The 27,059-nt window shown below is 40.2% G+C and overlaps 1 long non-coding RNA gene across 1 annotated transcript; it reads left to right on the top strand.

The window, feature by feature from the left end:
• Positions 1 to 272: 272 nt before the first annotated feature.
• Positions 273 to 25,322, top strand: LOC106506833 (uncharacterized). The gene is made up of 4 exons (XR_014834070.1): positions 273 to 413; positions 2,132 to 2,202; positions 20,819 to 22,063; positions 24,149 to 25,322. It is a non-coding gene; the product is annotated as an uncharacterized LOC106506833 (long non-coding RNA).
• The last annotated feature ends 1,737 nt before the right edge of the window (positions 25,323 to 27,059 follow it).

Below are 27,059 nucleotides of genomic sequence, written 5' to 3' on the forward strand. Positions count from 1 at the left end.
CTCCTGTTTCTGGCACAGAGCTAAAACCCTTAGAATTTCCTGAGTGATGAGAGTGGTAAAGGTGTTTTTTGGTATGTTGATGAGTGATTAGGGGGAAACACCTGAGGATGGGAGCTGGTTACCAGGGGGGCCAACCAAGTGACTAGAGGTTTGGAGGTTTTGGGGAGGGGCTAGAGAGTTCAGTGACCAATGGCCAATGATTTCATCAGTTATGCTTACATAATGCCCGCCTCCTTAAAAACCAATAAAGGCGGGGCTTTGGAGAGCTTCCTGGTTCACGCGTGCAGGCTTGTGGAGAGCAGCTTTTGGAAGGAGCGTGGAAGCTCCATGTCCTTTACCCGTGCCTTGCCCTGTGCTTCTCCTCCGTCTGTCTGTTCCTGAGTCATAGCCTTTTGTAATAAACCAGTAATCCAGTAAGTAAAATATTTCTCTGAGTTCTATGAGCCATTTTAGCAAATTCATTGAACTCGATTGGGGGTCTTTGGAACTTCCAATCTATAGCGGGTCCATCAGAAGCACTGGTGAAAATCTGGGCTTGCGACTGGCGCCTGCAGTGGGATGGGCAGGCACTCTTGTAGGACTGAGCACTTAAGCTGGGAGATCTGACGCTGTCCCTGGGCCTGGCAGAGTTGAGCTGAACTGTAGGACCCCCAGGTTGCTTGCTGTGGAGGGAAGAAACCCACACATTTGGTGACCAAAAATGGAGGGCTCTATGTGAGGAGCAAAGGAAACACATAAGTGGAAACCTGAGTTTTTCTAATATACTAATTCTCAAATTTAGAATAAAGATTAAAATTTAGGTTTTGCCTTGACCAAGTAGCAAATAATTAACAGCTAATGGTAACTGCACCTAACACGTTTTCAGAACTAAGTGCCACGTGTTATGCCGAGTACTTTTCACATGTTTTAAAATAATCACCATGGACTTCCCTTTGTGGCACAGTGGTTAATGAATCCAACTAGGAACCATGAGGTTTCAGGTTCGATCCTTGGCCTTGCTCAGTGAATTAAGGATCTGGCGTTGCCGTGAGCTGTGGTGTAGGTTGCAGACGCGGCTCGGATCCTGTGTTACTGTGGCGTAGGCCAGCAGCTACAGCTCTGATTTGACCCCTAGCCTGGGAACCTCCATGTGCTGTGGGAGCGGCCCTAGAAAAGGCAAAAAGACAAAATAAAATAATCACCATGAATATGAGTGTAGATAATACTATTTTTCCCTTTTTTATAAATGCAAAAACCTCATCTACCTGTTTCTTACCTAGACATTGCTAAATTCAGGTTTGTTTCTCAACACATTCTGCTCTGGCAGGCTTTCCACTGAAAGAGAAAGACTATGTAAGCTTTCTTAACAAACAATTTGGGAGTTCCCTGATGGCCTAGCAGATTAAGGAGCTGGGATTATCAACTGCTTTGGCCCCGGGAACTTCTGCAACCTGTGGGCATGGCCAAAAAAAAAAAAAAAAAAAAAAAATGATGACTGAAAAAAAAAACCGTAATTCTTCATAATATGAACAACTTAGGATCACAACGCAAGAACAAAACTCTTGGCCTGACTTCTCCCTCCAAGTGTGCCCCATTTTCACCTTCCAACCACAGGAAATTCCCTACTTGCTGCCTCTAATTTCTCTTCCCCAGTCTCTCTCCTTTTAATTAAAAAATTTTTTTAATTGTGTTAGATAAAAATTTACCATCTTAACCAGTCCTATAGTGTCAAGTATATTCACAGTATTATGTAGCCAATTTCCAGAACTTTTTCCACCTCCCGAACTGAAACTCATACACATGAAACAACTCTTCTTTGTCCCTCCCCCAGTCCCTGGCTACCACCATCCTACATTCTGTCTCTTTGAATTTGTCTCCTCTTGATATTTCATACGAGTGGAATCATGCAATATTTGCCTTGTTGTGACTGGCAGATTTAACTTAATTTCCTCAAGTTTCATCCATGTAGTAGCATATGACAGAATTTCCTTCCTTTTTAAGGTTGAGTAGTATTCTACTGTGCATTTACTCATTCAGTCATGAGAGATATTTGTGTCTTAACAAGCCCTGCAGGTGATTCTGATGCAGGCTAAAGTTTAAGGACCATTGCTTAAAAGGTTCCAACTGGATTTTTTTGTTGTTTCTTTTTTAGACTCTTCCCTGAAAAACTCTCATGAACAGGACTCCAGTAATGAAAAATATGAGGAGCCATAACAGAGTTTGGTGAGTCATTTTAAGTGTTTGTATTTTGGGAACTACATGCATATTTTGAATATTTAAGCTAAGAAGGAAAAGGAAAACCCTTGAGCTCAGATTTTCCCCCAGAGTTAAAGTTTACCATTTCATTCATGTCATTGAATGCTTTGTACAGCCTCCCTATAAAAGAAGATCTTTATATAAAATTTTCTCCACAAAAGATTCTATTTCTTAAAATTCCCTTCTTTCTGTGGGGCCTCCTGTACAACATACATTTAGAAATTGTTTTGCAACAATGCTAATGTCAACAATAATAGCCTCTTTTTTCCTATACTAAAAGCAAGTTTGGGGAGACTTGTTTAGAATTGTAATATATCTACTGCAGAGATCCACTTTTGTAGACATATGCTTACACTGTCTGGTGCCGCCAGAAAGATAGATGTGTATGTATGAAAAGAATAAACTTAATATTATCAGGCAAAAGTGAGATGAAAAATTTCTTCCAAAGAATCCTAAACATTTGCAAAAGTGCGATTTAGCCTTGGTGGTAACCCCTGCCAAATTTGTCAAGTTGTGATGTTTCTGAAAGTTGTTTGGGAAATGTGTGCTCCAAGGAAATAAACTAATTGAGAGAGAAAACATTGCACTCACGCCATGAAAAGATGGAAGACAAATGAGTGTTTTCTTTATCTAGAGGTTATGTAGAAAATCAGTAAAACTTCTCCAACAACATGATGGTAAATCCCAGCAAAATTTTTCTAGTCCCTCAAGTCGAAACAAGTCAAAATACTCCAGTAAATTGGCCTTAACTCATGTGTGACATTATTAGGTGCTGAAGTGAAGTAATTGGTGATGTGGCTGCCTTAATCTGATGTAAATTAAAATCCTCCTCAGTCCTATCCCTTTTCTTTAGAAATGGCACTGTTGTCTGGTCTGTTACTCTTTGCTCATGTCTTGAGGTCTCAGCTTCCTGGTTTGTTTATTTATTTATTTATTTATTTATTTATTTGTCTTTTTGTCTTTTGTCTTTTTTTGTTGTTGTTGTTGTTGTTGCTGTATGGTTTGTTTATTAAATGCTAAAAACTCATACTTACTGAGCCATTGCTCTGGGCCAGACCCTACCCTGAGAGTTGCCTACATGTTTTCACTGAATTCTCCCGGTGCCCTTGTGAAGCGGGAGGTGATACCCACTTAGCCCATGAAAGACTCCAAGATAGGTTAGGAAACTTGCCCAGGGTCTTCCTGTGGTAACTGATGTAAGTAACCACCACCAGGAAACAAAAAGTCGTCTGTCTTAATTACAGTTAATGTTCCTAACCAAATTTTAAAAAACAAAAACAAAACCCCAGATCTCTAAACTAGAGCTGAGCTGTCTGGGAAATACTTGCAGAGATGAAGCAAAGTCATCAAGGGAGATTTAAATTCAATCAAAGGGATCGAGTGGTTTGCAAAGAACACTGCAGTTCCCAGGAAACCACAGGAAGGCTGGGTTCCTCACAGAGAGAGGAGAAGGGAGGGTTTTTCCTCCATGTAATTACCGTGACCGGCACAAGCCCTTAGAGCGGTGGTTCTCGAAGTGCAGGCCCTGGAACAACAGTACCAGCAGCCTCTGAGAGCTTGTTAGAAGGGAAAGCTCTAAGGCCCTACTCCAGAGCTGATGAATTACAAAGTCTGGAGTGAGGCCCAGCAACCTGCACTTTAGCAAGCCCTCCGGGTGATTCTGGTGCAAGCTCCAGTTTGGGACCCACTGTTTCAGAGTTTATTTTCTCCACTGCTAGGAACTCTGATCAACATAACTTATTACAAACGAGATTTGCTTGTTTAAATGTCGGACCTATCTTCATGGCACATTAATCTTAATAAATTTAAGAATGTTCCTCCAGTTCAGCCAAATGCTTTGGTGCCTAACCTAATGCTTTGATCCACTAGGTTTAAAATAACAGTTGCGACCTGGCAAGGACTTACTATGTGCCAGGTGCTGTTCTAAGTGTCTTAAATTGATTAACTCATTTAGTCTTCATAACAATCTGTAAGATGTGTGCTATTCCTTCTCTTTGTGTCAATAAAGTCGTTGAGGCTAAGAGAGGTTAGGAAACCTGCCCAAGTCACTGAATGAAATCTGAATCCAGGTTACTTGAGTCCAGAGTCCAAGTTTCTAACTGTTAGACTATCTTGCAGACAAAAACTTTTCAAAGGAAATCTATTTAAGGGAGTATTCTTAGGAAAAAAAAAAAATTACCCAAGAAGTTTGAAGAATTTTAATCCTTTCTGTCAAGCCAGTCAATCTATAAGAGGCAAATATCAGGCCTTCTAAATATATTATCATGACACTCAGAGTCTTCAGAAACTTTCATTTGTTCTTGGGAGATTTGGAGGAGATGTCAGGCTTAGGTGATTTCATGTATCTACTAATTTTAAGACTTGATGAGGCTATTTCTGAAGCAATTTCTTTTTTTTCTCCTATCTCCAAATGATGCTATGATCTTCCCCTTGGAGTAGTGCATTTATCCCCAAGTGTAATAAAAAACTGCACCAGAAGGCATATTACACCAGTTGATCAAATATCTACCCCATTTGTTTTGTCATATTTTGACCCAGAGAGTGAACATAATAAGTGGAAAGAAAGATTTTACTACAAGTTCCATGATTTTTATTTTCAATGTTAATTATGGTTTTTTTCAGACTCTTTCTGGTTAGCTGGCTTACTCACTCTCTATGAATATTAATTGTTGATTTACCAGCATGTATGTAGTTAACTAAACACATGCAATGACAGGGGTTGTGAATTCAGAATTGAAAAGCTCTGCATTGGTCCTTCTCTACTCCATGGACTTTCTGTGGCTTCGACTCATTCTAGGGTAAAAGCTGGTTGTCCTGTACCCTCTGAAACCTGAAAAGTTTCATTGTTGATGCTTTGTACAAGAGTTTAGTTTTTGAGTGACTGAGGAGGAGAGGGAAGGCTAGAATAGCATGTGGGTGGATAGCAAGCAGAATAGGCCCAGGCAACCTCAGAGGACGTCTCTCGGTGTCCAGGATAGTGTGTTGGGATTTTGTTCTGTGCGAAAAGAAAGATGTATCAAGAATACACTTAAAAATTGTCTCTCTTTCACACAATGGGAGTGTCTTCTTTGTACAGGCACCACCTCCACCACCACCACTCCATATGGGACTTCTTTTTTGTTATTAAAGTCTAGTTGATTTATAATATTGTGTCAATTTCTTCTGGACAGCAGAGTGACGCAGTCATACATGTTTCCATTCCCATTCTTATATTATCTTCCGTCATGGCCTATCCCAAGTACATGGGGCTTCTTGATACATATAAAACACAGGTGATCAGCTGCTTTGGAAGAAGGATGATAATACAAGTCATTTGCTGGGCTTAGAAAGTAAAGCGCCTCTGGAAACACTTGACTTACTCTGTTTTCTTGAGTAGGTGCTCCATCCTCTGTCCTAAGTGTAGACCTTTCCCAGATTCATGGTGAGATCTCTGGAGTCCTCCTACTGCAAATAAAAGATACACATTCTCCCCCACACTGGAAACTGCCGTGTGAATTGACTTTCTAGGGCCATGCCTGCTCCTGCCCTGGTGGCACCTGGGATACAATCCGAGCACGTTATTATTAGATCCAAAAAATTACCCACAATCCACCTCCAAAATAACAAACAAATGATGGGAACGGGCATTGGGGGGCTTTTTGGCTGCAAACTGTTATATCTGGAATGGATGGGCAATGGCATCCTACTGTACAGCACAGGGAACTGTGTGTGATTGGGCCACTTTGTTGTACACCAGAACTTGATGAAACATTGTATATTAACTATACTTTAATAATAAAAAAATAACTATAAAAGAGAATTAAGACATAAAAAACCCCAAAAACTACAAATGATGGGGATCTTGCTGAAGAGTTCTAGGAAAAGGAAAAGGGGATTTCATGGCTCGGCTTTTGCTGGGGTAGGTTAATGAAGACCTTGTTCGAATGGTACCATTTGAACGGAGACGTGTTGAGGAGGACTCGGGAACAGGGCAATCTGGCAAGAGCATTCCAGACAGAAGAAACAGTCTGCTGGAAACAGAAAGGGGGTTGGCATGCTTGAGAAATGGAAGGTGTGTGTGGCTAAAACAGGGCTGCTCAGAGAGTTGTCTGCAAGCACGGGTGGAATTTGTGCCACCGTGCAAATCCAAGCACCGTTCCTTCTTCCCAGAAGCTTTGCTCCAAAAAAAAAAAAAAAAAAAAAAGGTGAACTGAACAGTGCTCTTAAATGATTGCTTCTCTTATAGCACATATTCTTTTTTTAATTTTGCAGAAATATATAAAGAATATTGAAGGAGTTTAAGATTATGTAAATTTGATACAATTTTTGTGGTTTAGTAATTTAAAGATACTCTAATATCCTTTTTTGCAAAAAAAATTTAAAAGACTCAATATTTTACAAATAGTCTATAATCCAATCACTACTACACTTTTATTTTAATAGCCTTCCATTCTTTGTTCCTGTGCATATATATCCTTACGTAGTTTCAGTCATATGGTACACATACTTCTGCTTTTTCAGTTAATACTGAATCACATGCATTTTATAAATCTATAAATAGAAATAATAAATGTCACTTTTACAACTGCATAATAGTCCATTGGGTTTTTAACAATTGACTTAAGCATCTACTGTTCATGAGACATTTCTTTTTTTTCCCTCTGTAATAAATAACCTGGCTATGAAAATATAACTGCATACTGCTTTTTCTTCTTTTGGATTATGTCCTTAAAACATCCTCAGAAGCTGAATTACTGGAAAGAATATTTCAAATGTGGGTTTAAAAGAACCTGCATTTGTTATGTATTGCCTTATTGCAATATATATTTAATAATTTAAAATTTTATCTGCAAGGCTTTTCATGCAATGCAAGGCAATTGGTACCACTTAAGCTTTTTTCTTTGGAATCCTCAATTCTAAGAGGTGACATCCAAAAATGAACTTATGACAAGGATTTTACCATATATATATGCATATATTTCTGTAATTCAGTTAATAAAATAATAAAATTATCACAACAATTTCTTAGAAACTACCCATTAACATCTGAAATATTAATCACTCAAAAAAACAGATACAATCCCCTAATAGCCAATAGCCATTGTTCCTTCTGGAGCGCTTCTGTAATCCTGATTTTTTTTTTTTTCATTTGACATATAGTTGATTTACAATGTTGTGTCAGTTTCAGGAGTAGAGCAAAGTGATTCAGTTATATGTTTATAACTTTTGCAAATTCTTTTCCCCTTATCGGTTATTACAAAATATTGAGTATAGTTCCCAGTGCTAAACAGTAGGTCCTTGTTGATTACCAGTTTTATGTATTGGTGTGTGTATGTTAATCCCAAACTCCTAATTTATCTCTCTCCTGTTGTAATCCTGGTATTTTAAAGGCACCCAGTCACATATGCCACTTACTAGGATAAACTCAAGTTGTGACCTCAAGTTCACTCTCCTGCAAATGAGGCAGGCTTGTACCTACAGAACTGGCAAGAGTCAAAGTTCATTGCACATGGAAATCAGAAAATCAGAAATGTAAAGAATTCACCTAGATGCTCTCAGGGAGAGACAAACCAGATAAATTTTAAAAGGAGAAGCTTTACTTAATTCCATCTAGTTTTTTAATATACAATATTTATTTTGATATATTAACTAAATTACAGAGCTGAACATAAAGATTCAGCTTCTCTTTAGTTTTTCAAGGACATTAAGATCCTAGCCATTCTCTCATTGGTTACAGTATCATGGAAATTCAAAGAGAGTCTCTTCTTTTCATGAATTCCTGGTCACCAATAGTTGCGGCAGGCCCACACTGGTAGAAGTAAGAGACGTGAATGCCCCATATCTGATCCTTGTTCCCCATGACTCTCAAAAGAAGATGTTGTTTAAAGAGAATCGGTCCCAAAGCCAAAATGTGAGTGTATAGGTTTCCCCTTCATATCAGCATTCTGGCCTGTTTTGGCTTTCATCAGCTCTGAGAAAGAATTTGCTGCTTTCAGCAGACAATTTCTGAGGATACCATGCCGAGCATTCAATAACATCCTTCCCTCTGTTCTGTGTGTGACTTTGACACTAACCCCTTATTAGATCCAATATGTAAAGGGTAGAAAATACCACTTTTCCATGGGAATGTTTACTTGCGGGATTCTGCGAAGAGTGTGTTGAATGCTGCTTGCCACCTGCAAGGGTTATCATTTCAAAGTGTAAGTCACACTATACTTTGAAGAAACTTCCCAGGAAAGGCGGACCATAGGTACAGTTTTAGCAGCACTGAATGGAGTTGCTGTTTGTGGACAAAGGCTTCAGGCCAACGGTGAGACCAAGAGGCAGTATCATAAGCAGCAAGAGGCCCTTTTGTTAGCAGCCTCCTCAACCACAGTCACTACTCAAAGGGCTGGCTCCCCATGCGCTTAAAGTGAAAGAACTTCTCATTTCCATTAGGCCTCTTCAGGCACACACACGCAGACACACTCATGTACTTGCGCCCCAAACACACACGTATGTTAGTAACCGTCTTCAAAAGATGAGGGTTGATGGGAAGAGTTAAGGCCCATGTGCAGTCCACTGCTCTGTCAGCTAGCCTTGCCATCATCAAACCAGCAGGTAGATCTCGCTAAAGAGAAGCTTCTTTCTGAGCCTACATCAAAATGAACCTTATTACAAAATCTTTCTTGAGGGTTTAAAGTGAATTTACTGAGAAAATAGGAATTTTAAGGGAAAGGAAGTAACGAAAAGAATATTTCCATTGAAATTTAAAAAGTAAAGCAAGCCGTAGATATTTCTGAGACATATTTTCAACTTAATTATATCAAGGGTTTTTATATTTAGAATAAAAATTTTCTGCACACTCGGAAATATTCCTTCTGATAGTTCGCATGCTACAAGAGAAGTTGGCTAATGAGTAGATTATTTGATTTGGACTTTAGCATGTTATCCTGGTTAAAAAAAAAAATAAAGTCCATAGTAAGTGGAGGGAAATACCCATCTTCTCTTTAGTCATCACTTAAAAAGTTTGAATTAACTAGCTGAAACCACTATGTAAAATAGTATGGAGATTCCTCAAAAAACTAAAAACAGAACTACCATACAATCCAGCAATCCCACTCCTGGGCATCTATCTGGAGAAAAACTGTAATTAAAAAATACGTTGGAGTTTCCGTCGTGGCGCAGTGGTTAACGAATCCGACTAGGAACCATGAGGTTGCGGGTTCGGTCCCTGCCCTTGCTCAGTGGGTTAACGATCCGGCATTGCCGTGAGCTGTGGTGTAGGTTGCAGATGCGGCTCGGATCCTGCGTTGCTGTGGCTCTGGCGTAGGCCGGTGGCTACAGCTCCGATTGGACCCCTAGCCTGGGAACCTCCATATGCCGCGGGAGCGGCCCAAGAAATAGCAAAAAGACAAAAAAAAAAAAAAAAAAAAAACAAAAAACAAAAAACAAAAAAATACGTGCACCCCAGTATTCACTGCAGCACTATTTTCACTGGCCAAGGCATGGAAGCAACCTAAATGTCCATCAACAGAGGAATAAAGAAGCTGTGGTACATATATACAATGGAATATTCCTCAGCCATAAAAAAGAACGAAATAATGCCATTTGCAGCAATATGGATAGACCTAGAAACTATCATACTGAGTGAAGTTAGACAGTGAAAGACAAACATCATATGATATCACCTATATGTGGAATCAAAACGAGAGGATACAAATGAACTTATCTGCAAAAGAGAAACAGACTCCCAGACTGTGGAAAAACTTACGGTTACCCAAAGGAACAGGTGAGGGTGGGAGGGATGGACTGAGGGTTTGGAAATGACATATGCACACTGAAGTATATGGAATGACTGGGAGACGTGGTCATGCTGTATAGCACAGAGAACTCTGCCCAGTATTCTGTGATAATCTATGTGGGGAAGGAATCTGAAAGAGAATGTGTATATGCATGACTGAATCACTTTGTTGTACAGGAGAAATTATCACAACCTTGTAAATCAACTATACTTCAATAAAACTTAAAAAAAAAAGTATCAGAGTTCCCACTATGGCTCAGATGGGTTAATAATGTCTCTGTTGCACCAGGACACAGGTTCAATCCCTGCCCAGCACAGTGGGTTAAGGATTACGCATTGCCACAGTTGTGGCATAGGTTGCAAATGAGGCTGGGATCTGATCCCTAGCCAGGGAACTCCATAATGCCACGGGGTGCCCCCCCCCCCAAAAAAGAGAGAGACAGTATCAAAGGATTTCCCCTGGTGGTGCAGAGGGTGAAGGATCTTCTTGTCACTGCAGTGGCTCAGGTCCAATCCCTGGTCCAGGAACTTCTGTATGCCCTGGGCACACAGCACCCCCTCCCCAAAAAAGACAATATATAGTGCTGGTGAGGATGCCCAACACCAGGAATCTTCCTCTATTGCTGGTAGGAATCACCCAAAACTGGAAACAACCTAAATATCCTTCAGTGTAGGAAGGGATAATCAAACTCTAGTATAGTCACACTGTGGAATACTATTCACTGATTAAAAAGGAATGAATGAATGATTCATACACCATTTATGGATCTCAAATCATTTGAGAAAGCAGAAGAAGCCAGACTCAAGATACTCTAGACTCTATGATTCCATTCATAGGCTTTTAAAGAAAAGGCAAAACTAGAGAGACAAAAAAATAGATCAGTGGTGTCCAGGGACTGATTGTAGAGGAAGAAATTGATTACAAAAGAACACAGGCGAACTTGTAGGGGTGAAGGAACTATTCTATATTTTGACAGTGGTGGTTCCACAACTACATTTGTCAAAACTCATAGAACTACAAAATGTCAATTTTACCAATGTAAATTTATCTCAGTGAAAAAAGTTGGATTGGATTCTATTTCATAATTCAGAAATTAAGAATTAAACTATAAAAGGCAAAATAAAACTGTTAATAGCCAACATGGGGGGAAGATCTTTTAAAATCTTAAGGAAGAACTTTTAAAATAAAACCTAGTATTAGAAAAATGATATCTTTGATCACATCTATTTATCAAAGATCCCAAAGTAAAAAGTGAAGCCCCAAATGATATTTGCAAACACATATAATTAGCAAGAGATTAGTATCTAAAATACATAATGACTACAAAAGAAGAAAGCATACAAAACCCAAGCAAACAAACATCAAAGAACAGTTCTGTGGCTGTGGCATTAAGTACAATCACAGTGTCATTGCAACCATCACTATCATCCATCTCCAGAACTTTCTTCATCTTGAAAAACAAATGCTATTCCCATTAAGCAACAACTTCTCATTCCTCCATCCCTCCAGCTCCTGGAAACCATCATAATACTTTCTGTCTCCATGAATTTGACTCCATGAATCAGAAAGTATTTGTCCTTTTGTGAGGGGTTTATTTCATTTCACATAGTATCTTCCAGATTCATCCATACCGTAGCATGTGTCAGAATTTCCTTCCTTTTATAGCTGAATAATATTCCGAAGGATGGCCATATCACATTTTTTAAATGCATTCATCCACTGATAGACAATCGTGTTGTTTCAACCTTGTGGCCATTGTGAAATATGCTAAAAACATTGGTTTGCAGATACCTGTTTGAGTCTCTGCTTTAAATTCTTTTGGGTATACACCCAGAAGTAGAATTGCTGGATCATATGGCAGCTCTAATTTTAATTTTTTGAGGAACCATCATAGTGTTTTCCATAGCTGCTATGCCATTTTTCTTTCCTACTGGCAGTGCACAAGTGTTCCAGTTTCTCCACATCCTTGCTAACATTTTGTCCTTGTCTTTGTTGTTGTTGTTGTTTTTAGTAATAGTCATCCTGATGGGTGTGTAGCGGTATCTCATTGTGGTTTTGATTTGCATTGCGCTAATGATGAATGATATTGAACACCTTTTCATGGGCATCTTGGAAAGAAACCGCTTTTATAAAAGAAATAAACTTTTCTATAAAAACCTATTATATAGGAGAGGAAAAAAGAAAATATAAACCTCAAAATATTATCAGTGTGCTGAAATACTGTCCAGCAAATATTGACTCTCTTCCCTAGTATCACCACGGGAGGATATACTTCCCCACCCACTGAACTTGGACTTCCCCTTCCTTGTTTTGGCTACTAGTGGAGCATGGACAGAAGCAGCAGCATGCCAGGTCTGAGCTCAAGTCTTAGAGCCATCCCATGTTTCCACTCATCATCTACACAGACTTGCTGCAGGTATCCATTGAGCCTGAACCACAAAAGGACAACTGTAGAACAGAGCTAAAGTTGTCTTGTTGCCTGAAGCAGCCGTGGGAGCTGACCCATAGAATTGTGATCAAGTAATTGCTAGTAGCTATGCACCAGTGAGCTTTTTGAGGCCATTTGTTACACTGAAAAGAAAAACTGATACACAGAAGCTTCTCTCTGGATGGTGAGATTGAGTAATTTTTCCCCTTCTTTGTACTTTTAAAATATTTTCCAGTTTTTCTATAATTCTCTACTTATTGATAATTTTAAAAATAATCTGGGATTTTTCATATGAAATGACTAACAGTGGTTATTTCTGTTACAACGCACATATTTTTCAAAACTTTTACTTAAATTCTGAATTTTTTTTTCACAAGGAACATGTCTTATTTTGTAGTCAGAAAAAAAAAATAACAAAGGCTTTTGTTTCATTTTTTTTTCCTAGAACAATAGCCATTCAAAAAATCTCAAAGGAGCTTCCAAGAGTTAGTAGTAAAGCCAAGTAGAAAAGGATGAAACATTCTTCCTTATTGGTTGCCTGGGTTGGGAGTGGAAAGCAGAAATCACTGGGATGTTTGGGGGGGTGGGGGTCGGTGGTTAGAAATGCTCTAAAATTGGGTTGTGGTTGCAGTTATACCAGTCTGTAATTTGCTAAAACTCATTGAATTATATACTTAAAAATCGTGAATTTTAAATAATTATACATACCCTCAATAAAATGCTTTAAAAAACCCATTCTTCTTTTACATGACAATTTAAAGAAATAAGCTTTAGTTTCAAGAACTGGAACCACAGATAACTCCTCCAATAACAGTGCAAACACTGACAACAATAAAATAAATACACAATCTCTTATTGAAGAAGTAGAATAACTAAAAGGCAAATTTGAGTGAGAATATGGAGCAAAGAGTCTTTGAAAAAAAGTTCGTAGGGAGTGCCTGTTGTAGCACAGCAGAAACGAATCTGACTAGTATCCATGAGGATGCAGGTTTGATCCCTGGCCTCTCTCAGTGGGTCTGGGATCCTGTGTTGCCATGAGCTGTAGTGTAGGTCGCAGACACAGATCAGATTCCGTGTGGCTGTGGCATAGGCCGGCAGCTGTGACTCCGATTCAACCCCTAGCCTGGAAATTTCCATGCGCCAGGGGTGCAGCCCTAAAAAGCAAAAAAAATTCCTAAATTAAACAGAAACATTTTACTTTCACTGAGCAAACTGTGATTTGCCAATCGTATTCTGTCACACACAGGGGCCAGGCTTGGGGGCAGAGGATTAGCAATGGGATCAGTTTGTATCCTTGGAAGCCAGCACACCTTGAGGATGGGATGGGAGGCAAAAGTACAGTAGTATTCAACTTGCTAACAGCAACTGCAAAATGACAGGCAACTTGCCAGTTACTTGTTGAAACTTGGAGAATATAAATGCATAAGTTAAATAGTGCCTTGTAGGTACTTGGGATGGAACCAAACACTCTGTGGACACTTCAGAGGTTAACGTATTTGAATTGAAATGATTTAAAAATTATGTTAAAAGACACAGTAAAATCCCTGTGTCTCAGCCCCAAAGTCCTAAATCAGCCCCTCTGTCTGGAAGTCATCTGCTTGTCAAACCTCTAAGCTAACATCTAGCTTTTGCAACATGAAAGTTGCCATGACAACTGAGGAGAAAGTTTTGGTCAACATAGTATAATCAAAAAACAATTTAAAAAAACCCTTTGAGCAACTTTTTTTAAGCCAAGGGGGATTCAAATGATACCCCAAAAGCATAATGTCTCACAGGTATAAAATCTGGGGGTCATGGAGCAAGAAACAAAAACTTGATGGCGAAGTCAGATGGACAAAGCAAGAAGCATGGTTGTCCAAACACCTCTTCACCTTGGGCATCTTATGTGTAAAATATCTAAGAAATGTTTGTTGGTTTAATCTGATTGGACTCCAAATCCTTATTTCACATCCCAAAGAAGAATGAACTTGTGTCATTTGAGCTGAGACCCGAACATACTCAACAGAAACGAATTTCCAGAAATCCCAGTACTTGAAATCACTAAGCTTTTCTGCTGTGTTTCCTTAACCACCCTAGAGGTAGCATTTGATTTAAGTTCTAGGGGGAAACTGCTTTTGCAAACATTAAATCCAATTAAGACAAAATAGAAAATAAAACATTTGAAAACAACTTATTTTTGAAGTATATTCTGGGAGAAATGCTTTCTCTGTGTATAATGGGAATTTTTCTTATTTTTCTGTGCGTCACCTATCCTCACTTTATCTGATAAGTGCCCCTGGTTTTCCATCACCCATTTTGAGCTGTATGATTCAAGGGATTGATTCCATCTAAGTTTCAGGAAGATGCTGTTTACTAGGCTTGGCCAAATCAGAAGCTTTATCCTGGAGTTCCCGTCGTGGCGCAGTGGTTAACGAATCCGACTAGGAACCATGAGCTTGCAGGTTCGATCCATGCCCTTGCTCAGTGGGTTAACGATCTGGCGTTGCCATGAGCTGTAGTGTAGGTTGCAGACGTGGCTCGGATCCCGCATTGCTGTGGCTCTGGCATAGGCTGGCAGCTACAGCTCCGATTAGACCCCTAGCCTGGGAAACTCCATATGCCATGGGAGCGGCCCAAGAAATGGCAAAAAGACAAAAAAAAAAAAAAAAAAGAAGCTTTATCCTCTCCTGGCCATAATGATTGGTTCAGGATTGCACACATGACCTACTCAGAACCAATGGCATCACCTTTGGACCATTCCCTGATGGAACTGAAAGAGTCTTTATAATGTCTTCATCCTCTTGGGTTGTAGGGCACCGTGGCAGACTGCAAATACCATTCCACTGACAGAAGGACTTGTTTTAAGGTCCTGTTACCTACCAGCTGTGTGATCTTGATCAAATCATTTCACTTCCTTGGGTCTCATTTTACTCATCTAAATTCCTTGCTGGTTTTGGTGAAGATTTTATAAAGGATGCATATGTGAATTTACATTATAAATTGTAAAGCTTTACTGAAATATAAGACATTGCCTTTTGCTCTCCTAGCAACCAAAACTGGAATAAGCATGTAGAAATGTTTGGGCCCATTCAGTGCACTGGAAAACAAAGAATATTACCCAAGAAGAAGAGAATCTGAAGCCACAGAATGCCAGAGCCAAAAAAGACCTTGGAGGATATCTGGTCCAACTCACTTATTTCATAGATGAGGAAACTTGCTCTGTCTACCCTTGAAAGGGAGGAAATAAGATAAGAACGACTATTGCAGCCATTTAGCCAGGGTCCCCACATTAAATTAGTGCAAGTAGATAATAAACTATGGCCTCTAAGCCAGAACCATGCCCCTGTCTGAATAATATGCTTTCTTCTCCCCGTTGTGAACAGCCTCACCGAGAGGAATGACAACTACAGCGGGGAGAAAAGGAATTTACCAAAGAGTCCACCTCCTCCACACAACTCAGCCTTCTGAGTTCTAAGACGGGAGGGAAAGAATTTTGCAGTTGGAAAAATTGCTAACCTTGTGTCTGAAATGCTTAACAAATCACAGTGGGGACTTTAATTTCTTTCATTTTCCCTGTTGGTGAGAACCATTCCTGCCAAGAAATTATTTGCCAAATGGTGACTTCATTTATGATGTTGGCCATGTGATGTTTAACAGCTGACATTTGACTGCTTTTTAAAAATTATCCCTTAGCTTAATTGCAACAGAAGTGCTACAGAAATTTAGAGGTGTACATGTAATGTTCAGTGATTTTGTATGAATAAGAAGATACGAAACAAACCATATCTGGTCCATATTTTTAAACATTGTAATTATAAAGGTCATAATAAAACATCTGGCACAAAGAGTACTTTATGTATATTAAATAACTCAATCGCAGAATAACCCCGGAGGTTTGCAGTGAGACACAGAGAGGTTGTGTAACTCTCACATTCAGCCAGTGAACAGACTAGGATTTGAACCTAGGCATATTGGCTCTGCAGTCTGAATGCTTAACCACTCTGCTAGACCTAATGGTAATTTTCTACATAGAATGTCTTATGTGTTCTTAAGTAACTTGTCTATAAAATTAAAAGGTTAAAACGTCTGCTCAAATTTATCTTTCTAAAACACTGTTTCAATCACAGCGTCAAAAGAGAGCAGAATTACATGAGTGAGAATGCACGCTTTGGAGCCAGGTTCAATAGAACTTGAGTTCGGTGATGGGCTGTTAAGACCTTGGGCAAATTCCTGAACCTTTCTCTGTGCCTCAGTTTCTTCATCTGTGAAATAGGGATAAAAATGTTACTTAAATCCTAGAGTGATGCTGAGGGTAAATGAGATAGTTTATGTGAAGTACATATCCCAGTGTCTGGGACATAGAATGTTCTCAAGAATTACCACTCGTTGTCATTATTAATATCAATATTATTATCACCCTGTGTATCAGACACACTTCAGCTCTGTTTCAGCTACTCTCAGCCTTACCTTTCCCTCATTCCAGCCTCCTCCCTTACTGGCCTTTCACCCCCTGCAGCCCAGTCCTGCACAGGTTCTAATCCATTTCTCCCGTCCGCTACCTACCAGGGTCTCACCTTAAACCCACCTGTGCCCCGTCACTTCCTGCCCTAAGACATCCCTGTTGATATCAATGCATGTGACTCCATGGGAAACTGCTTGACATCTGAGTGTATGCAACCCAAAGGTACTGGCGGTGAACCCTCCTGGGCAAAACTTTGACCCTTTCTTCTTCCCTGTCAGAGGATCTGTTTGTTTGCTAGGGTGGCATAGCACAGCACCGCAGGCTGAGTGGCTTGACCAACAGAAATGTATTGGGAGTTCCCTTGTGGTGCAACAGGTTAAGGATCTGGCGTTTTTACTGCAGTGGCTCAAGTTGCTGCCGTGGTGTGGATTCCATCCCTGGCCCAGGAACTTCCACATGCCGTGGGCATGCCCCTTCCCCCCCAAAAAGGGAAATATATTATTTCACCATTTTGGAGGCCAGAAGTTCGAGATGATTAAAGTGTGGGCAAGATTTGTTTCTCCTGAAACCTCTCCTTGGTGGAGACAGCCACCTTCTCCCTGTGTCTTCACATGCTCTTTCTTCTGTGCTTATATCTCCCTGGTGACTCTGTGTTTCCAAATTTTCTCTCTCTCTCTCTCTCTTTTTTTTTCTTTTTTAGGGCCACACCTACAGCATATGGAGGTTCCCAGGCTAGGGGTCGAATTGGAGCTACAGCTGCTGGCCTACACCACATCCACAGCAAGGCCAGATCCTTAACTCACTGAACGTGGCTAGGGATTGAACCTGCAACCTCATGGTTCCTAGTCAGATTGATTTCCGCTGCACCATGATAGGAACTCTTTTTTTTTTTTTTTTAATGATTTTTATTTTTTCTATTATAGTTGGTTTAGAGTGTTTTTCAGTTCTGTCAATTTTCTGCTATACAGCAAAGTGACCCAGTCTCTCTCTCTCTCACACACACACATGCACATTCTTTTTCTCATATTATCCTCCATCATGTTCCATCACAAGTGACTAGATATAGTTTCCAGTGCTATACAGCAGGATCTTATTGCTTATCCATTCCAAACGCAGTAGTTTGTGTCTCTTAACCCCAGATTCCCAGGCCATCCCACTCCCTCCCCCTAAGTTTCCTCCTCTTAAAAAGACATCAGTCAGATTGGATTCGAGCTCACCTAACAGTCTCATTTTAACTTAACCACTTTTTAAAGACCATCTCCAAATACAGCCACGTCCTGAAATACTGGCTTTCAGCATGTAAATTTGGGCAGACACAATTCAGCCCATAACGGTGGTACTAAGACATATTTTTTTAGGCTCCTCAGATGCTCCTATGGGATAGGGTACCAAGTTGACCACAGCAGTGGCCAATTTGAAGTATCCCCTTCTCCCTGCTTTGCATCTCTGCTGCTCTTTGGGATTACCAATGAAGTTCTTACACATAAGCCTTGGCCTCAGTCTCATCTCTCTGGAGAAATCAGCCTAAGACACCTGGTGGAAGCACCAGAGGGCCAATCAGATTGGGCAGATGTGACCTCAGCTGTCCTTTCAGCCCTCCTTGCCCAGCCTGCAGAGGGCTCAGCGTGACCTAGCCACCCTGGACTCTGCCTTCTCACTTGTCCTCCCCAGGACAGAATCCTCATCTTTGGATGGCAGAGGTGAGTCTCTTCCTCCCCTTCACGCGCTATAAGAAAGCTCAGTTTCACCTTCCTATGAATGAACCTCCTGAAATGAGTGATTATCTCCATATAATTTTAAAAGAAATACATACTCTGAGCTAATTAGGAAGATGAAAATGTTCCAGACTCGCACCAAAAAGAAAATCACAGTCCTTTAGAAAGTATCTAAATTAGCGCTTCAGAATTACATAGTAAAAGTTAACAGATGTACAGTTGGCCAATCCCAGATTTTAATTAAAACCCATCTTTTATTGGTCAAAACATGACTCGCACGACAGCCAAGCCAAAAGAGAGAGCTTGATTAAGGCACGCATGCTCCGTCACACATACACAAACACATACTTAGCATTCTGTTATTTTATCCTATGTGGAAGCAGCAGGATGTCGATACAAATGGATTTTTCATGTATTTCTCTTGGCATTATGGCCATATTTAATGTAGCATCCAGTAAAGTTGAAATTTTAATTAAGTTTATGCTTTGACCATCTGTATTTGTTTGGAATTTCTGCCTCTTCAAAGCAAAAATGTGAACCTGGCTTTAGACCTGGAAATCTCTCAGGCTGCAACCACACGCATTATCAACAAACTGAGAATGTGTGGTCTGAAATATAAAAAGATTGGAGGAAGGGGGGAGCCCATTATCAAACTATCAAAAAATACCTGATATTAATTATGCAGTCACCAATTTATTCTGACATGCTTCAGGGAAGATAAAAGGGAAATTTCCAATTTTTTTTTCAATGGAAAAAAAGAGAAGTCTCAGTATCAGTAAACTGCCAAAGTACTGATCAATTAAGTACTTTCATTTGTTTCTGTGGGTTTTGATGCTACTTTTCTTTTAATCTTCACTTCTTGCATTTTGTAAGTAGATAAAACTGATGTACAATCTCGATCCAAATGGTTTAGTTAATCATTTAGGTTCCTTTTCTTTAAAACAGTAAAAACTCAATAATGTACACCAAGCAAGAGTAGTAAATGTGGCCAATATAAATTAATAAAAGTATTGGTATATACTTGGGAGCAATAACAAAATATTCTTTTAAGTTTTTATATTAAAGTATAGTTGATTTAACAATGTTGCGCCAATTTCTGCTCTACAGCTTTGTGACCCAATCATACACATATGTACATTCCTTTTCTTATTTTATCCTCCATCATGGTCTATCCCAAGACATTAGATATAGATCCCTGGGCTGTACAGTGGAATAACAAAATATTCTTGTAAAGGATTCTGTAGCACAGACACAGCATAGACCTGCAGTCTCTGGCACGCCCTTTGGGGAATGAACTGAGCTGCCTCTAGTTCACCTTTTCATTCTCTGTGAGGTGTTCATTAAGTAAATTAAAAGTGTAACTCCATGTCCAGTTTGAAATGGCAAATATGGGTAGAAACCCTGAAACAGCATCTCCCACATTCCTACTAAAATTCATATGAAGACCCAGGAAACAAAAATTTACAATGCAGAAAAGAAGGACAGTCATCCCACAGGCAGGGCAGGCCTCGCCAGTTCTTGCCTCTGGAAGATGAGATTGTCTATCTGGGAAGAAATGAATTTGTCCTTTCACCACCATCTTGCCCCACAAATATAGGCCTAGGCCAAGTGAAAAAGAAGGACTTCTGTCCTGTTACATGATGGCTGCTTTTTGAGGCCGTCAAGGCGCTGTCTCTTCTGCTACACTCTCATTTCAAAGCTAACCCTCTTCTCTCAAACTTGTCCGTTAGATACGTTCATAAATTTACTCAACAGTTATTTATGGTGTGCCTACAATGTGCCATGCCCAGCACTGTTCTAGAAGCTAGGGATACTTGTGGAGCTTCCATCAAGCAAGACATCAATTTTATGTCCATTTACAGACTGACACTCAGAAAACTCAGCAGGAAGTAAGAGAGAAACGGGAGTGACAGTGCATCCTGGGCGGTGTGGCCCCTCAGAAAAAATGGGGGAATATGGAAATCACAAGTTTTTCTTGGTGTTCCCGTCATGGCTCAGTGGTTAACAAATCCGACTAGGAACCATGAGGTTGCGGGTTTGATCCCAGGCCTCAATCAGTGGGTTAAGGATCCAGCGTTGCCGTGAGCTGTGGTGTAGGCCAGCGGCTAGAGCTCCGATATGACCCCTAGCCTGGGTACCTCCATGTGCCACGGATGCGGCCCTAGAAAAGACAAAAAGACCAAAAAAAAAAAAAAGAAGAAGAAGAAGAAGTTTTTCTTGTGTTCCATCCATTCAGAGTGATGAAGACTGGGAAGTGGGCCTAATGCTGCCCAGCAAAGCAGAACCCGAAAGAAGCCGCTAGACAGCGTGGAAGTGAACCTGTTCTCCATCAGGTGGGGTAAGTGTTGTGGAGAAGAGCAAAAGCAGGGTGAGGGGACAGGCATGCAGGGACAGAGGTGGAAGTGGGGAGAGGGCAGTCAGCGGGGCCTCTCCGAGGAGGTGACATGTGAGCAGAGCCTGAAGGAAGTGAGGAAGTGAGCCATGCAGGTGTCTGTGGAAGAAGAGTCCCAGCCTGTGTGTGAGCGCCAGCCTCCACGTCCAGGCTCTGAGTGACTGGTGGTACGTCCCTTCAGTTTAGTCAAGGCCCAGCTGTTGCTGTCAACAGCATCTCTACAACGTATCACCTCCTCCTGTGCTCTAGAACCTCTTCAGTCCTGACCTCTCCATCCCTGGGGATGCAGCTTTCATGGTGGAAGGGCTGCAAGAAAAAGGAAAAAATAATAATAAAATGGGTGACACAGAGGAAAGTGTATCTAGGAGGTTCATAAAAATCATATTTACATTATGCATATTCTAGGAAAATTATTATATTAAAAGCAAAGAACAATCCAGACAGGCAGAGAGAATAAAAGTTTACTTACGAAAGGATACAAAGAAAAAAAAATCAAAAAACAAAAAACGGGGTTCCCGTCATGGCTCAGTGGTTAATGAACCTGACTGGTATCCATGAGGATGCAGGTTCCATCCCCGGCCTTGCTTGGTGGGTTAAAGATCCAGCGTTGCCGTGAGCTGTGGTGTAGGTTAGAGATGCAGCTCAGATCCTGGGTTGCTGTGGCTGTGGCGTAGGCCTGCAGCTACAGCTCCAATTTGACACCTGGCCTGGGAACCTCCATATGCCACACATGCAGCCCTAAAAAGACAAAAGACCAAAAAAAGGGGGGGGGGTACAAATCACCTTGCCTCAGACCTGACCTCTATGATAGCAAATTCTAGAAGACGATAAAGTTGTGTCTACGGACTTTAGGAAAAGGGTTGTGACACCAGAATTTCACATATACATGTAATTGCCTATGTTATTCTCAAGTATGTGACATCTTAGAACATGAATCAGGGAGTTCCCATTGTGGCTCAGTAGGTTACCAACCCAACTAGTATCCATGAGGACGTGAGTTCCATCCCTGGCCTTGCCAAGTGGGTTAAGGACAAGGCATTGCCATGAGCTGTGATGTAGTCGCAGAAGCAGCTCAGATCTGGTGTTGCTGTGTCTGTAGCTGGCAGCTGCAGCTCCAATTTGACCCCTAGCCTGGGAACTTCCATATGCCACAGGTGCACACCTCCCCCCACCAAAAAAAGAACATAAATCATTTCTATGTCTTACTGTCTTACTTGAGGAAATTTCTAGAAGACATTCAGGTGACCATTATATCAACCAAACTTAAGAACTGCAGGAAGAGGAAGCTGTAGCTAAAAGGTCAGAAGATTCTCATCTACTCAGGTCAAGACCTGAAATCAGGAGCTCCAGTGGGGGTCTGAGTGCTGGGGCAAAATTTGGCCCTACCCCACTCAGCCCACTTGGCCCTCAACGTGGCCTCTCCTGTGGCTGCTCTTTCTACTTTCCAGTTCCAGGAAATGGGCTCATTGAGCCATATCCTAAAACTTTCGGTTCAGAAGAAATCTTCTGCATGCTTAATGGTCACTGACAATAGTAACGGGTCATGTTCTCTCCCAGCACTTGCTAACAGTGGCTGTACTGGTCACTGTGTTAAGAAACTGAACCAGAAGAATTGCTTTTTAAAGGTGCTTGCCCTGCACAAAAGTAGAATAATATAGTGCAACATAATGGCTGCTTTTTTTTTTTTTCCTGCCATGGAACATGAATGATGATTTTCTGTACCTTTAAAAGTCGTAGTGAGAGTCCTGAGTCATGACGTTGGATTGGGAAAGACCAGTAAACCACCAAGTAACAGATCAGATAAGTCACTGAACCTCTTCATACCTTCTTTCTTACAGGATCTGCAAATGTTCCTGAGTGAACAATCTTATTTCCAACATAATCGCAATCATGTGGAGGGGGGAAAAGTATGGAAAAGAAATTACAAAGAAAAGCACACAGAGATTAAAATAAGGGACAGTAATGTATGGGCAGTGGGCTTCTAAGAAATGTTTTCTGGAGTTCCCGTCGTGGCGCAGTGGTTAACGAATCCGACTAGGAACCATGAGGTTGCGGGTTCGGTCCCTGCCCTTGCTCAGTGGGTTAACGATCCGGCGTTGCCGTGAGCTGTGGTGTAGGTTGCAGACACGGCTCGGATCCTGCGTTGCTGTGGCTCTGGCGTAGGCCTGTGGCTACAGCTCCGATTTGACCCCTAGCCTGGGAACCTCCATATGCCGCGGGAGCGGCCCAAGAAATAGCAACAACAACAACAACAAAAAGACAGAAAAAAGACAAAAAAAAAAAAGAAATGTTTTCTTCCTGCTTCATAGAGGTAGCAGATTTTTTTCTTTTACATAATTGATCATTTTTTTGGTGTTCATTTTTTAATTGAAGTATAGTTCATTTACAATACTGTGTTAGTTTCAGGTATACAGCAAAGTTCTCTTTCAACTTCTTTTCCGTTATAGATTATTATTATATTGTATTAGATTATTATTATATTATAGATATTGACTATAGTTCCCTGTGCTATACAGTTGATCCTTGTTGTTTATCCTTTTACATGTACTACTGTGCTGTGTATATGTTAATTCCCAAACTCCTAATTTATCCCTTTGGCCGCTTTTTCCCCTTGGGTAACCATAAGTTTGTTTTCTATGTCTGTGAGTCTGTTTCTGTTTTATAAATAAGTTCATTTACATCATTGTTTTTAGATTCCACATGTAAGTGATATCATATAATACTTGTCTTTGTCTGACTTCACTTAGGATGATAATCTCTAGGTCCATCTATGTTGCTGTAAATGGCAGTATTTCATTATTTTTTATGCTTGAGTAATATTCCATTGTGTGTGTGATGGAATATCTTCTTTATTCATTCATATGTTGACGAGCACTTAGGTAGTTAGCCGATATTTTTAAAGCATATTTTTAAAGAAACCAGTATTTGCAATTTTATGTATACCATGTAATTGCAACTATGTAAAAATTATTCAAGAAGAAAATACATCACAAAGTGTTTGTGAGACTAGTTGGACATTTTTTCCTTCTATTTTATTTATAAAATTTCAAAAAGAGCAGGTATGATGTCTGTAATGGAATTTTTGCTTTCTTTTTATTTATTTGTTTATTTATTTTTGTCTTTTGAGAGCCACAACCATGGCATAAGGAAGTTCCCAGGCTAGGGGTCAAATAGGAGCTGCAGCTGCCGCCCTACGCCATAGCCACAACTAAGTGGGGTCCAAGCCATGTCTGCAACCTATACTGCAGCCCACAGCAACACCGAATCCTCAACCCACTGAGCAAGGCCAGGGATTGAACCTGCATTCCCATGAATACTAGTCAGGTTTGTTACCACTGAACCAAGACAGGAACTCCTCAAAATTTTTTTTCTTAAAATAAGATGGTGAGTGATTTGAGCCTTCTTAAAGAGAGCAAACAGATTGCTCTGTGGATGTTACATGGATGCCAAAAAAGTAATTGCTAATTATAAACAATTCTCATTTTCATCAAATGATCATTTCATCATCTACTTATACTTCTAGTAGAAGCCAATGTTTTTAGCTGGAAAGAGCAAATATTATAAATATTTTAGAGTTCAAACTGCTCACATAAGCTTTTCAAGAGCATAGTAAAAAGTTGAATGGAGTAAGTCCATATTTTAAAAAAGTATTTTTTTTTCTAATTTTAAAATCATTTATTTTACATGGCTTCATTTCAAAGAGAGATATTCAAGTTGTTGGTCATTCTGTGGTTGTAATTCATTGAGTGTCATTTGGCGGAACTGAGCAGATATGAGTTTTTATTGAGGTTTGGTCAGTCTGAACAATGGAAAAGCAGGTTCTCTGTTAACTTGAACAGGTTCTCTGTTCTTTCATACATATAATTTTAGTAATTATTTCATTTTAGCAAGAATTTATTATTTCTCTTGTCTCCTGGTCTGGGGCAGGCAGAACTGTTAGGGGAGGGAGAAGAGTGGGGTAAGAGTGATGCTGACAATTCATACTTTATCCCAAGACCATACTTGAAGATATTTGCTTTAGCATCTTCCTTTAATCTGCTTCATTTCCTCTGCTAATCTTTCAGTTTGAATTTTCTATTCATTGGAGTTCCCGTGGTGGCACAGTGGTTAATGAATCCGGCTGGGAACTATGAGGTTGCGGGTTCGGTCCCTGCCCTTGCTCAGTGGGTTGATGATCCGGCGTTGCCGTGAGCTGTGGTGTAGGTTACAGATGCGGCTCGGATCCCACGTTGCTGTGGTTCTGGTGTAGGCCGGCGGCTACGGCTCTGATTCGACCCCTAGCCTGGGAATCTCCATATGCCACGGGAGCGGCACAAAGAAATAGCAAAAAGACCAAAAAAAAAAAAAATGAATTTTCTATTCATCTTCTTCATGATCTTGGGTAGTTTAAACACTACTCTTCAATAAAATTCCAAAGTAACAGCTCCCCAAATTTTTATCAATGATACATGCATTCCGTTACGGTACATTCTGCCAAAGTGACTATTTGACAAGCCAGGTTTCATTTGACTTTTAAAATATTTTTCTCTCTTTTTAAGTCATTATTTAAAAAGTATTTTTTATTGGAACTTCTATTGCATAGCCTCAAAAGGGATTAACAGATCTTTCAAGGTCTGAAGCAGATCCTGCCAGGCGCTCAGGAAGAGTGCTGGTCTTTTTTGTAGCCCCCCCCCCCCCAATACAGCCTGGTCCAATTTGGACACCAGCTCACTCCTTAATTCCCCTGACATCTCCAGTCTAAAATTTAAAAAGAAAGGCCCATGGAGGTAGAATGGCGAGTTCACTGTTCTGTCTTAGAATATGGTACCGATTAAAGACCTAGATATAAGGCCAGACACTGTAAAACTCTTAGAGGAAAACATAGGGCAAACACTCTCTGACATAAATGGCAGATCCATCTCTTAGAGTATTGACAGTAAAAACAAAAATAAACAAATGGGACCTAATCAAACTGAAAAGTTTCTGCACAGCAAAGGAAACCCTAAACAAAACGAAAAGACAACCCACAGAATGGGAGAAAAATCTTTGCAAGTGAATCAACTGACAAGGGATTAATCTCCAAAATTTATAAACACCTTCTGCAGCTCAATACCAAAAAAAAGCAAACAACCCCATCAAAAAATGGGCAGAAGACCTAAACAGATGATTCTCCAAAGAAAACATACAGATGACCAAAAAACACATGAAAAGATGTTCAGCATCACTCATTATTAGAGAAATGCAAATCAAAACCACGATGAGGTACCACCTTACACCAGCCAGAATGGCCATCATCAAAAAGTCTACAAACAATAAGTGCTGGAGAGGGTGTGGAGAAAAAGGAACCCTAGTACACTGTTGGTGGGATTGTAAATTGGTGCAACCACTGTGAAAAGCAATATGGAGATGCCTCAGAAAACTAAAAATAGAACTACCATTTGATCCAGCAATCCCACTCCTGGGATCTAACCAGAGAAAACCACAACTCGAAAAGACACATGTACTCTGATGTTCAATGCGGCACTATTTTCAATAGCCGAAACATGGAAACAACCTAAATGTCCATCGACAGAGGAGTGGATCAAGAAGGCATGGTACATATACACAATGGAATATTACTCAGCCATTAAAAAGAATGAAATAACAGCATTTTTTAGCAACATGGATGGACCTAGAAATTATCATGCGAAGTGAAGTCAGCCATACAATGAGACACCAACATCAAATGCTTTCACTGACATGTGGAATCTGAAAAAAGGACAGACTGAACTTCTTTGCAGAAAAGATGCTGACTCACAGACATTGAAAAACTTTTGGTCTCTGGAGGAGACAGTTTGGGGGGTGGAGGGGTGTGCTTGGGCTGTGGGATGGAAATCCTGTGAAATCAGATTGTTATGATCATTATACAACTACAGATGTGATAAAGCCATTTGAGCTATAAACAAAAATGCTTTAAAAAAAAAAGAATATGGTACTGACTCAATATTTGGGAATTGAAAAATCTGCCACATGCACCCACTTTCACTGAAGGGTTGGAAATAACAAAAAGCAGCAAATGAAAGATCAAAATAAAAGCAAAACCTTCAAGCTGAACCATAAGAAGAGC

This window comes from Sus scrofa, chromosome 18 (genome assembly GCF_054392235.1).
Source record: "Sus scrofa isolate SSC_HxYL_T2T_F1_AM1 chromosome 18, Sscrofa_HxYL_maternal_Yorkshire_Landrace_v2.0, whole genome shotgun sequence".
NCBI lineage: Eukaryota > Metazoa > Chordata > Mammalia > Artiodactyla > Suidae > Sus > Sus scrofa.